Raw genomic sequence first — 14,117 nt, 5'->3', positions numbered from 1 at the left:
ACAAGTTTTCATGTAACAACTCGCTCGTCAATGTTGCTGCTGGGAGCACAAATTTGAATAGATCGCCGAACGACGGCAAAACATGAAAACTTAGAAGTTGTTCACTTTGGCGTTCGATCCATCCTACCAGCTCGCGCAAAGTTTCCCATGGCCTAAACACGCGCCCGCGCGCCTCCACCGGTGGATGTGTGTTCGTTGACTTGTCTTGGTCGAAGAGTTCTCCTTCCCGGGGCAGGGCGAAAAAGACCAAAGTTTGGAAGAAACCGGTTTACCGGTGCCCACTGACCTTAACTTTCGATTTTTTTCGACTTTGGAGCTTGAGTTTCGTGCGCTTCTTGAACGTTGTGGTGTTTTTTTGCACCCCATTATCCTCCTTTTTGTTGGTGCGTGTGCGTGTGTGTTCTTGCTGTGGGTGAAGAGTAGACGAGTTCTCGTGAGGTTTTTTACATGATCTGCTTGCAAACAGGCAGTAGCAGGCCCCAGGTAGCGCATGGTTATGTGTTGTTGGGCACGAATTCACTCAACAAGTTGTATGTGCTAAAGCTCTCTGACGTGACTGTAACGGTCAATTATTATTCCGGATGGTTGAACGTTCACCAGCAGTCAGCCTGTTGTGGTGTTGTAAACCATTATGGGTTGTAGTTCTGCATGACGGCTCTGTTCTATTCGCTAAAATCGGTCTGTTTGTTTCGCTTGACTAGCTTTTGCTTTGGGTTGAGCAAATGCACCCAGCGGTTGTTCGGCAATGTTCGATTTTAAAGCGTGTTATTAATTCAATATCCTAAGTAGAGGGAGGGAAGTATGTGATAGAACGTTACATTTTATGACCTAAGAGCTTTGCGTTCTTTTACGATCGATCCCCCACTCAAACATCAAGGGGTTCCGATCGAACAGAGTCGAGTTGTTGATGTTAATCTGGTGCTGTAATACCTTAAAAGTATCCGGCCATTGCTATTGCTACTATACCGGGCCCGCAGGCAATGAATATCAGTACAATATGAGGGTAGTAGTAGCAGCAGCAGCAGCTTCATAAATTATAACAGAAAAATATTTCCGCTTGATTAGATAGAACTCGCACCGGACGTCGGTCCCTCCTGTGGTTGCACTGTTCGTTCTTTCCGGTCCGTTTTTTGGGGCGAGGTTACTTTTAAGCTATTCTACTTTATAGAGCTCGTTAAACTGTCTGCAACGCAAGGACGAACGCTCCTTTCGCAAAAGTCGATTAGAGCGAGAGGGGAACGGTTCGTCGCTTGGCCCTTGCGCCTTCCGACTAGCATACAGCCCCCCGGAAGGTTAGCCCTTGAACGAAAGGAACTTGCTGCCAGTGTGTCCAGGTGTTCTGTCTTCCTCCTGTGGATTGTGCATAGCAGGGCTGGCGTTCTGATGGACTGTTTATACTGCAGGATATTGCTTCATATACTCTCCACCATACAGCTCGCATGGAAAAGAGCGCCAGCCAGTTGGCGGCGGCATTGCATTTTTGTTGTACTGAGAAATTTTGAATTTTTCATTCTTCCCCTTCTGTTCTTTTCGGAACGGGGTCACAACACTAGGGGGTTGTGGACTGCTATGGAAAAAAATGTTATGACTCCGGAAGCAAATATTGATCAAACCTTGGATTGGGTTGGGGTACAGACCAGAAAGAAAGTACCAGAAAAAAACCAGCGTGGTGGTGGCAGTTTGCTGTTTGGCTGTGAAAAATATCAAAAACAAACATTTTCCACAGCTTTTTTTACAGCGGATCCATTTTTTTTGTTTTTTTGGTAATTCGTGGAAAATTTTGACCTACAGTGTGGAAAAAAGATATCATGGAAATACGGCTACGGCGTGCTGATGTCTCCAATAAGTCTATTTGTGTAATGATCACGGCCAATGAAAATGCAAAAAAGAAAAAGTGTGAGGATCCTTTTTTTAAACACACGAAAAAATAGCTTGTTTTAGTCTGTTCTAAAAATAAAGCGTAACATTTGGCGATTTTCGGAGAGCGCTGTGCTGCGCTTGGGGCGCATGGATGACGTATCAGTGACAACTGTGTATAGTTGCCAAAAAAGTGTTTAGAGAAACACCGGGGTCGGAGACATGCTAAACACACACGCTGATTCGGCTGAAGGTTGAACACACTTGCCCGGAGAGCCGTAATGGAGCATCCACACAAACACACAAGGTATCGATTGAAATTGAGTACGAAACGAAGTGTGTGAAAACATGACGGAACCACCTCCCACCCGAACACCCGAGTCCCCGTTAGAAGCTCCCTCCGATGGTAGTGGGATCCCGTCTCCCTATTTGCCGCAGTTTTTGCACGCACGCAGTCGGTATGGACGAATGTACATAACCTCCAAATCGTCGGCTGTCAGTTTGTCAGTTAAAAGTTTACCCATTTTCTGTCTGCCATTGTTGCGTCTTCCGGTATCGCCCTGTCACACCTGCCGGCCGAGGGCTGTGATGTCAATGGCTGTGGTGCCCGCCTCCTCCTTGCCTGTGAGTGATGTTTCTGTTTTGTATTTTTGCCAACAAAAACACACACAGTTGTTCCGGACAGGCAGGCAGGTCCAGGGAGAATTGATTGGAAAAACATAGTGTGTTCTCACGTGCCCTTCTTGCCTTGACAGCGACCTCTGGCGGGGGAAAATGAGCGATGCGCTTGTTTGGATGTCGTTGACAGTGGTAATGTTATTGGGGCGTATGTTTCCTCGTGTTTTTTTTAAAGCTACCGGCCCCATTGTTTAATCGCTGGTTGCCTCACAGCCGGTCTAGTGGGTCTGTTAATGGTGGAAAATCGTTCATGTCATTGGCAGCGAAATGAGTGTTTTATTTATACATGTTCTGGCACGTTTGTACTGTCCTCCTCCTGTAGATGGCGCAGAGGTGGTAGTATCAGGAATAGTATAGTGCAAGCGTTTTACGGCAATGCATCACATTCATTGTCAAGGATATGGGCGTTTCGTGAAGTTTGAAATGTCTAAAAAAAAAAAAAAAAAAAAATAAGAAGGATACTTAAAATCACTTTAACGGCATACTGCTGTATCGTTTTCTGCGTTCAAAAATCCCAAAATATTAATACAATTACTTGAAATAAGAAATGTAAATAATGATAATAAGTGGCATACTCGCTCGGTAGCCCACCAATGTTATGTAACCCGCGGGGGATCGTTGGGTCGCCGGACCTCAATCATCCATCAACAACCGCTATGGCTGGTCAAAAAAAGGCGGCTCCACAAACAAACAGAGCTCTCTAACCCGATAATTTTGGTTGGCCAGCACTGGTTTCAGCTCTTTCGACCAGTCAAAGGGTGGGGAAACAGGTACGGCTTCCCTTTAAGACGAGAGAAAGAGAGAGTATGGGGAGGTAACTCCCTGAAAAAAGGGTCTTGTAAAATTCATCTCTGACACCTAAAAAAGAGCCTATTCATCCTATGGCCACTAAAGCAAGCATAGCACGAGCGACGGGAATGAGTGAAAAACGGCTAAAGAAGAACAGTGACGTAAAAGGTACACCCGGTACTTTATGGCAGTTTAATGAGAAAAGGGGATGAAATAAATTTGTTTGCATTAGACGATGCTGTAATCAATTTTATTCGCTGATGAGAATGTGCTCTTGTATGCGTGTCAGCTTTGACCTTATGGCGACAACCAGTGGGGCGCTTAAGTGTTGTACTGCGAAAAACTTTTAATGAGGGATTTTTGGAGAGCTGGGCAAATTAAATGTGTGGAAAGCAAAATCGCCAGAAGCTGTACCGGCGGACCGTGTTTAGTCTAAAACAACCTCCCTCACTCCCCCCACCCTCCGAAACAACCCTTCTAATTGAGAATCCGTTTTACAATTGATGTGATTTCAAGGTAACCCCCTTCGTCGTTTCCCATTAGCGTGTTCCGAGTTCCATACGCTGCGAAGGTGAAAAGTTCGTGCCTTTTTTTGTTTGGTTTGGTTTCGTTGGGGGCTTTTTGTTACAATTGGGCCGTGAAAAGCGTGCACACACACATATAGCTTTATTGGGCGTGTGGCGACTGTGTGTAATCGCGTGAGCATTCTCTACATGTTGAAAAGCCTATTGAGTTCATCGAAGAATCTGTGCCATTATTATGCGACGTTTGGGTGGCGCTACGAACAAACTTCACGCAACATAAATTCTCCCTCGGACTCGCGAATGATGGTGTGCCAGTGGCAATCAACCCAAGGGGGTTGGGGTTAAATGGTGTGGTGGAATGGTGCACATTATTGTGATTAGGCGAGTGACGGTAAGCTACTGGCACGGCTCGCAACGAAACTTAGCCACCGATGATCGTACGATCGTCCCCAGCCAGACCTCTGAACAAGCTAAAACGGCAGAAGGATTACTGTTGTGAGATAGTATTGGTACACCAAGTAGCAGTAGCAGTAGATGGTATGCTCTGGTGGGTTTGTTGATTCATACCAAAACAGTTTGTTGCGCAAAGATTGAAAGTTTTGAAGGAGATATCAATTTTTTAAATAAAATATACTTGTTGGATGCTGTTTGTAACCAAAGTTCGATACTCTTCTAGCCTTGGAAGCAAAAATATCGTTCCATAAGTCATGTCTCTAGACACTTTTCAATCACTGCGCTTTCGTGTGTTGCTCAACACTATACTTTTGAGAGCGCCGCGTTCGCGTTGTAGTTGACGCTCTCCGACACTCGTTGCAATTTGTGGGTAGTTCTGTTTTTTGGTTTTGTTTTTTTCTTTCATCACCTCTCGCTTGCGTGTTGCATCATAGGACAGTTTGAGATTTGCCCGTCAGACCACAGCAGGCGGCTGCTGTGTCCCACCGTTAGCTCAGTGTTGCGCGTAACCCCAGATTGCAGCAGGCCCTCGCCGCCGGTCGTCTGATTTTGACGCGCGCAATTTAATCGCGTTGGTCGCGCACACCGACAGCGAGACACACAGTGCCACGGAAGGGTGGAAGGGTTTGAATCGCTTCTTAATAGTGGATTATTATAGCGTAGGTTTTACAAAACCGGGTGACAGGTTCATATGACACACACACACACGCGCCTAGACTGTGGCTGGCAATATTGTGAGCGCAAGATCAGACGCGTAAGAATGAATGAATTATCTTGCCTATTGACATTGGCAACCGAGGGTGGTAGTGAACAATTAAATCAGTTGACTTGTACTTATTTCTCTCAAACATGGAAAGCCGTCAGGTGTTGAATGGTGCTAAATTTAGCGTTAATTTAAATTTTTATTACAGTTAAGTTGAAAAAAACTCCGCGGACTCCGTGTGACTAAGAGATTCGTTGCGTTATAGTTTAAAAATACAATGCATACACCTCAACGCACCAAATGGTTTGAATTCGATGTGCGCTTGTTGTGCGGGTCTTTGCTTTCGAACCAAAACGCTAGCTGTAATCATTTGCCATTGAAAACCAATTGCTCTATTCGGCACTATTTCCTGTTCCAAAGTCGGTAAAGTCGGTCCAACCTCGCCAAGTACTGGTAGTGTAGTAGTCTTAGTACTGATGATAAATCGCTGCGTGGTAGAAAGCACCAATTTACGATGATTAATGAAAGCGTTTGTCTGTCGGGGCCCGATGCAGGAGAAAAGCTGGCGGCGGGGTATGTGTGTGCGCGCGCAAGCGCATACACACCGCATCGTCGTTCCTGCTAATTCAAATCGGCCGTAAAAAAGAAATGTTCAATGATTAGAAGATTAATGTTTGTGATATAAAAGGTTTTTTTCGATTGGAGTATATCTCCGGCCCTGCCCCTAGATTGTGGGGGGAAGCAAGGCGAAGAAGAAGAAAGAAATTCGGCTGCGCTTTATTTGCCTGCAGGAAATGGGTAAATTTCTATTTTACGCACTTGACTGCGCTTGGGTTGCTGTCCGTCCGGTCGGTTGGTTGAAAATCAAATACGCGTGTGTGTGTGTGCTATAAATTAATTTTTGGTAGCTGTACCAATGTAAATGTTGTAAATCAAAGCGTGTTTTGCTGCCTTTCTTCGTCCAAGCTGGGGGGAGAAGAAATGATCCATTTTATTAGAAAATAAATAGACCTCAGGGGTGGCAAGTTGGAGCACTTAATCCCTCAAAAAGCTGTTTTTGGACAAACACTATCTGATGATGCTTCCCCTGTTGTGTGTACGCGTGCTTTGAAACGATCTCTAATCGCGCCCATCAAAACGATTGTGTGTTTGAACGATGACCTGAAGTGAAAGATTCTTCACACGCGTTTCATGAAGGCATCACGACCTTTATACACCATAGGGAGAAAGAGAATGGGGATCTCTGTTTCTCGATAAGCTGCGACTTTTAGTTCTGCTTCCGTCTTAGCACAACAACACGGCAGCGCTTGACGGCTTGCGTGCGTAAGAAAAGGTGTGTGGAGCGCATTAATCTTTCAGTTGGCGTTTTTCTTCGTGCTTTTTTTGGGGGGGACCCTTTGGGGGACGCTATCCAAACAGTCGTTGTCACCTGTGTGTGTGTGCGTGTGTGTGTGTGGGTAAGGTGAAAAGGTATAATTGGAGTAGTGTGTCAACTGTGCTCCCCTTCCCAATCTCTCCTGCCCGCTATGTGGGTCAGGTTTGTTTACACAATTATTTCTTAACCCTCCCCATCAAGATATACCGTCCGCGGTACGAGACGCAAAAGTGATTGGGCAGAACGTTTTGGAAAGAAAACAGGAACCGACGGAAGTGCCGCGAGCGGTTCTGCTTAACGGTCTGCTTCAGGGTGGTCAGCTCAGTGGAGACATGTTGACGCGCTGGGAAGGAGAAGAGGCCATTGCTGGACAAGAAGTGCAGCAGCAGCCTGGGCGACTGCGATGTTATGGTCGTAGTAAAAAGAAGTCATTTTACCCAGCCGAGGATGCTTCCTCGGTTTGAGCATGTCTGCTTTTTTTCCCAGTGTCACATGCACATTCCAAAACTTTCACCGAACTCTACAGATAGTCGATGGCCGGTAGGTTGGGACAGCCGTGTATCACACGAAGGGGCGATGAAACTCCACTCCGGACGAGATGCACATGGCATGCACACAGGCGTGGTCGTAAAGCTCTGAACCATCTACGGAGGATTTCGTTGCTGACAGAGGAGTGTTTTTTTTATTAACGTACGGAAAAGTTTCCCCTGGAAGAGTGGCTGTCACCATTATTTTTTCTGGAGTCAAGCATAAGCCACGTGTCCTCTTGAAGACCTTGTGTTTCGGGATGATTGATAAGGGTTAATGGGGTCGTATTTTTATTTTTACACGAAGTAAGAAAGCCTATTCTTGCTCACAAGTCGATTAAATGAGCAAGTTGATGTTAGATGTAATTGAAATTAAAGCCTCAACATTTTGAAAATATTCATCACAGAGCGAAAAGTGTTGAAAACACCATAACTTCACTTTTTGAGGGGTTTAAATCAGTCAAAACAATCACATGAATGGTGGAGCATCAGCAGCATCAAACTGTGAAGTGCATATGAATGACTCTTGTTTGTAGTAACGTTTTTGTGGTTGAAAACACGCATCGGCAGCAGCTGCTTGTCTTGAACTCATTGGTGAATAAGCATCACTCAACACGATTCATTCGATGCACAGCAAAACAGGTTCTTCACTCACATCTTGAGCAAAAAAGTACGTGGTCGTGTCTTGTTATGACTTTTTATCCCTATTTTCAGTAATTGCAAAAAGATCCTCTTATGCAAAGGAGATGGATTTCCATTACATCACATTGCTCTAATAGATATTAGTCGATCGATAGATTATGTCACTGCGCGCAGTAGTTCAAACGCATTCGGTATAGGGTCTCCGAAAAAGAAGACAAGTTAATTAAACTCTAATGTTGACGCAATACATCAGCTCTGTATGCTAGCGACTGCGACAGTGTGTAAGATGATGCCGTGTATGAAACGTGATCTAGTTGATCAACCAATGCCTCACCGACAACTACGAATGTCTATGCCCCCAGAGAGACAGAGAGGGAGAGAGATACTAGGTACTCGCAAATACCTGTACTACGATCTCCGTTTCCGTCAGACCGTTGCAAACTTTTAAAAATGGAAGATGATTTAATCCGTTTGCACAAATTTGGATTCCATGATACACACACCAGGTTTTGAGCACCTTAAAATAGACTCTTCCCACTTTTCGCGCGCCTACATCTGGTCGTCAGTGAAGCGGCAGAGTGGTGGGCTAGATCCCGGGGGTTGACGGTTGCCTCTTTTCGTCGTCAATCATTTGCATGAAGGAAGAGAATAATGACCACGGATGGGCCGGCCGGTCCGGGGCCTACACGGGAAGAGATGCGTGTACCGGTGGGCACGTGCAATGTAAAGCGAGGAGAAGTTGCATAATGGTACACCGTTGTTACCGTTGCGCAAAAAGGTTACGGGACACAGAGATTAATGCCCTTCAAAAGGGCACCGTTTTTGGGCTTATGCCCCGGTGTCTATTATTTGTATTACATAGACTTTGACGGAATGTCTTCTATGTTTGAAGCGCCGAATGGGAAAAGAACATTCCCTCCCCAAAAAAAGGAAGGAAGTACAGATTTATTACAGACACAGACGGTGAGAAAAACCACTCAAATCTCCAGCTTCCTACAAAGCCGTGAAAAATTAATCACAAAAACCAGAGGATTCGGGGTGAAAACGGTTTTATAATACGCGCGTAACGGGCCACAATAAAATCATATATTATCGATTAACGACGATCACCTTTCGAGAGGAGAAATCGACAAGGGAAGGTGTCGATCGTCTCTATCTTTCGCCCCATACTGTTGGGCGTAGTTTTGTGTGCACTTCAGAGTTTCCCGACTAGGAACGGGGCCGTTTCGCTTTGGGACACATTTTGGGAACGACTGGACAAACGTGTGAAATAGCTGAACGGCATCATGCTACAGTCCCGAGGTGCAATTTGGTCGGATTGTAAATATTGGAACAAGAAATACACGGGCGCACGCCCGCTCTGCTAACGACACACTCGAATGCAAGCAACATATAGGTAGGAGGGTTGGGCGCGTTTTATTGGACAACGAGACCGGAGAAATTAATTAGATACTGCAGTTGGGCGTGTTCCGTGTGTTGTGTGTTGCCTTTGGGATACATGCGAGCGGTGTAGAGTTTATTGCGATAAAGCACAGATAAAGCACAGACAAACGTAAGCTGTTGACGTCCGCTTGGCAAGCACATTTGGTCACTCTTTTATAGTCGAGGAGGAGGAGGAGGTAATACGTTAAGCTCGCTTACCATTTCTTCGCGTTGGTCACTACACTTGCATGCACACAGCATCGAACTTGTGACATACACACCTTTGCCTCCTTAAAGCCTGACGGCAGAGAGTGGGAGAGGACGAGAAATCGGGAGCTTTCATCTTCACGCGCGCTTTGCTTGTTCAATCTTTCCCGGAGATCTTCTCCCGGTCTCTTTCCGGTCATCGACCTGCCCGGACACATGCACACAGATGGGGTGTTTCGGCGAGTTGGTATCAATTAAAAAGATATTAAAATGTTAATTAAGATTTCACTCGGTCTCTGGTGTGCTGTGAATGGTTTTGGGTTTGAGGGAAGCATGTGTGCAAACGATAAGATTCCGTGGTAAAGGAGGAAGCAAAGATTTGAATTTAATAAAATGAAGCTAACCAACAACAAAAAAAAATCGACAAAAACTGCCGGGACCCCAAAAAAGGGTTTTATCAAACCAGTGCAGAAGGCAGGGAAAGTGAAAGGCTCTGCGATATCTTCTTCAGACACGAGAGAGATGTGTGTTGTTCAGGAAGTGAACTTTCGATTTCGTAATTATGGGGTGTGCATGTGTGTTGATCGACTTTTTTTTTGTAGCTATCTCCAAATGAATTCTTTCCCTTGGATCGCTGATCGGTAATAACGCGCTCTGTGAGCTCTGGCGCGCAGGTCAATCGGATGTGTTATGTCTCCAGGCGGCGGGATGGTGCTAACTACAATCATCACTACCATTCGCTCTGTTCCCGAAGCAAATGAAGATGTTAGTGTGCTGCCACCATTGTCTGGATGTGTGGAAGTGTAGAAGCGCACTTCATTTCGAAGCTAATTTGTTTACGCGGGACCATCCGGAGGCGCCAGGTCAAGTCGCCGTCGTCGCTCTCGATTGAACGATTAAGACAAATGCTGAAGGAGATGTTGTGTGCGCACGCCCTATTCTTCTAAAGCGATGTGTTGCCTTCAGGCTGGCCTCACTTGTGTAGATCACTTAGGTGTAAGGGAGCGGAGTATCATTAGCCAGGCCCCCGAAGAGCTGAAGTGTGTGCCGCAAGGTTCTGGTCAACGAGACGCTCTTAGAGGCGATTATCCGAAATCCGAAGACGGCGATTTTCTACGCTTCCACGTGCGCTCGAACACACTTCCCGCCGGTGTATCGAACTTGATCTCTCTTTGTTGATATATTGTTGGAAGAAGTAATAGAGTTCTTCGTCTGTGAGGAAATGAAGAGGCACTCTCGAGGAGGGGAAGTACAAACAATTTACACCAAATTAGCAGCGTTCGACACTACTTCTGGTGTGCACTGTTGGACCAGATGGCCCTCTCGTTCGGTTCAAAACAATTACCTAGAGTTTGAGGAAGACCCGGGATGTGCTCTGTGTTGGCTTAGGTAGTAGTTGGTTGGAGCAAACGAGTGATACTGCAAATTGAGAACGAACCGTTGTGCCTTGAGATGGATGGTGACCAGATGGGACTGTTTGTGCTGCTTTTGTTTCTTTTTTGTGTTGTTGTTGTTGTTGCGACCATGGAGTCCATCTCTCTTCGGAAACTTGTTACGGTGATGTCAGTGTAATTACTACAAATAGCTGCGATGAGTGAGAAGCGGCAAGAAAGCAATCAGCAATCCCTTTACTAGTGATCTTGATCTTTGCCTGTCGTCGGCGGGTTAACTGCGCTCGGAAATGGATTGATGAAATCATGCGTTGGATTGGATGTGTGTGTGTTAGCCTGAAATGGATTATTGTTGTGATGCAAATCGGTTCGAATGATTGCCATGATTCACACTATTGCATTGTAGTGTCAGCACACTAGGTTGTTGCAGAACAGTTTTGAACAATTATGGATCCCTTTCTTTTGACTTCAATTTGCGCCTATAAAGAGGACAGGAAGCGAAAGCTTTTTTAAACTTTGTTACGCAAACTATTTCAACTTTTCCCCGGTTCTCGTCCGCGCAAACTGACGACGCCACTCAATGCGATCGATCGTGCGTGACAGAACAGTTACACGAGCACTGGAATGAATTTTAAACTAATTATTTGTTTTCGTTTTTTCTTCTCTTCCTCCCTCCAATCGTTTCAGAAAAGGTATGTTGTCCAAACGCTCACCCCTGGATTGGATTGAAAGCAGGGCCGCCGTGCCGCCTCCCTGATACGAAACACTTCCGGTGCCGTGTGCATTTGTGTGTGTGTGTTTAAAGAGAAACCCACCATTCCAACAGTGATAGTGTCACGCAATGCGGCGCGCGGCCATGTAGACGCGCAACGATTTTCGTGAGCAGTTTTCAAATGTAGCAAATTCTAGCGACACGCGGGACGAGGCACAGTGTTGCCCTGCAGTTAATGACGGTGGTGGTGGTGTGTGGTTGTGTGTGTGTCGGTACGTGTCCATCGCAAGGGCCCGAGTCGACTAACGAAGGAAACGCTCAATTGCATTCATTTTGGATAATTTTAGCTTGATTGGTTTTGTTTCATGTTATCACGACGATAATGGACCAAACGCGGTGGTCAGCACCGAAGGCAACTGGGGAGAAGGGGAGTCGACGAGACCGACCGACCCTTAAGTTAGCATTTCCCGCGACCACAGTTGTTAGTGTGCCAAGTGAGCTTTTTATATAGGTTAGCGCTTGCCTGCACCAATTCCGATGGCTGTGTAGCGCACACCACCCACCACCACCGCCCAGGGATAAATCAATTGTACCGTGAAGTTCAAACAGACACAACAAAAAATAGGAAATGGAGTGATTCGAAATGCGACGACCAAAGCACCATTTCTACGAGATTGGTGGGGAAAAAGTGCTGTGTGTGCACGTGAAACAAAAAAGACAACAACAGCGCGATGCTAAGAATAGCTATGATTAAGGGCTCCATTGCCGGCGAGGATCAATCGAACGCGCGCTCTCTTTCTTTAAAAATGTCATTCCCTTTTTTCTCCGTAGATCGTTACAAATTCGACACGTACACACGCGCGTGTGCTTTCAGTCGGCAACTGGCTCTGGGACCTCCGGCTCGTTTTTTTATCAACTACTTGCAAACGAGATCGGAATCGCAAGGCGTTCAGCGACGATGAGAGAGAGAAAGAGAGTACAGTACCTGGCCCAGGGGGCGTTTGACTTAGTTTCCCGCAATGTGTTTGACGTGCTGTTGAACACACGCAGAAATCGATTGAACATGGAACAAATTGCTCCCAGCCAGCCGTGACTCTGTGGAGCCGTGAGGGACAGGAGAAAAAGGTAACTTCTCTCCTCCTGGGTATAGACGCCGTTAGCTTCTGCCCGCGTTAGCACCGCGGTATCGGTGACCGAGCAACAGGAAGTGATTTTCAATTTCGTACGCCCCGGAGGACGTCGTTGTTGTCGCAAACGATACTTGAAACCCTGTTAGCGGTTTTCTTTACATCGGGGTTTACCAGCTTTCGTATTGCCAGCAGCAGCGTTGCAGCAAAAACACGGTGCTTCACAGAACGCTAGCGGATTGCGATAAAGCCTGAAAGAGAGCATAAGGAAGTAATCTGAATCCATTCTCAACTTCAAAGCTGTGTGTGCTGGGGGACGCGCGATCAAAGACGAAAGTGTAAGCTTTTGTTGGGCGCAGTAGCAGCTTCTCTGCTTTGCGTGGAGTGTAGTTACGGCAAGTTCTTCCGAGCGGCGGGTATAACTTTCACAGCCAACAGCCAAGTGTTGTACTCGTACACTGTTGTTGTTTGGTAGTTGAAAAGTTTTTTACGAAAATAGAATTGTCAGCCCACTACTGTTGCGAGAGTGTGCTCTGGCGCGCGTTTGAAGAGGTTGCTAAGGAAACAATAGCCTAGGAACGTCTAGAAACCACGCCGCAAAGCCTTTCGTAATGAGCGACGTAACCTTCGTGTCCTACAGGATCGTTACGACGGTGCCAGTACGACCGGTAGTGTGGGAAAAAGCTTGCTTAATAACAGACCATAGTTTCGTATTAGGAAGTGTCCCCAACTAGTGTTCCTGTTGCCGTTCGAGGAAGCGCTGCCGAGACTCTCGCCCGAAGAGTTGTTTAAACGAACACGACAAACTTTGGAAGCACTACTACAACAGAGCAGCCAGTACACGGCGCTTGCCGTTACAACTCCCGCCGGGCCCAGTGGAGTCCGAGTCGTACGCGTATGGAAGCGATGTTAGCATCCGGCATTAAAACGTTCCGCTTACATCATCGTTCGGGCGGGCGTTGGACCGCTTCCAAAAGGGAAGGGAAAGCATGTGCGTTGTGTGTGTGTCTCTTCATAGATTATTCAAACAAGGGAACTTGCGGGCATCCTTTGCTACCGTCCTGCCACTACTACTTGTAACACTTTTATCCAATTATGTTTAATTTTTGTATTCACTTACTTATCAGACCGAACGCTCGCTGGCGAGACACTGTCCCGACACTGTCCCGACACTGTGGCATGGGAAAGAATGTGAAGCGTACGGCGTGCCTAATACCGGAATTTGAGCATCATACTTAGAGCTTGGTGGATGGGGCGGCGTCACAAAATTTCACGGAGGAGGAAATACCTTTCCAGAATTATGACGATTACCTGGCAATTTGCATACGCGAATGGAATTATGGCACCACCGTTAAACCAACTGCTGCTGCACAAGGGCAGAAGAGTGGGACAGTAGGCGACGAAAGTGTTATAAGAAAAATGGGATGCCATTTTGCACAACGCTTTTGGGAAGGTTGGTACAGCAACGGGCAAACATAGTCATGCGGCCGCAGACAAATTGGATTGACACCGACAGACTATTGTGGATAAAGTGCCCCGATGTAAGCTTAGCGCCCTCCTCCTCGGCAGTCGGGAACACACCCATGCGGGCTGCAAATCTCACGTTTACATTCTTTCTCAAGCTTCAACGGATCAGCCCCACGGGTGGAACACTCAATTAGATTGCCGCACACAACACAGCAACGTGAAATTAGATGAGTGTTGTGTGAG

General features: G+C 46.3%; 1 protein-coding gene across 14 annotated transcripts in view; it reads left to right on the top strand.

Annotated features, from left to right (window-relative positions):
- LOC121598438 (dnaJ homolog subfamily B member 6) overlaps positions 1 to 14,117 on the top strand; it is a 67,172-nt gene that overhangs the window by 12,211 nt on the left and 40,844 nt on the right. For 12 of the 14 annotated variants that reach the window (XR_006005567.1, XR_006005566.1, XM_041925301.1 and 9 more), the window contains exon 3: positions 6,333 to 6,337. The exons of 1 other annotated variant lie outside the window; for it this stretch is intronic. The gene's annotated coding sequence lies outside the window, so the exon portion shown is untranslated. Of the gene's footprint in view, positions 1 to 6,332; positions 6,338 to 12,399; positions 12,406 to 14,117 lie in introns of all 14 variants that reach the window. One more of the 14 variants, XM_041925308.1, reaches the window with a different exon arrangement.

This window comes from Anopheles merus, chromosome 3L (assembly GCF_017562075.2).
Source record: "Anopheles merus strain MAF chromosome 3L, AmerM5.1, whole genome shotgun sequence".
NCBI classification, from domain to species: domain Eukaryota; kingdom Metazoa; phylum Arthropoda; class Insecta; order Diptera; family Culicidae; genus Anopheles; species Anopheles merus.
Note: the sequence above shows the minus strand (reverse complement) of the source record. Positions and strands in the feature narration are given on the sequence as shown.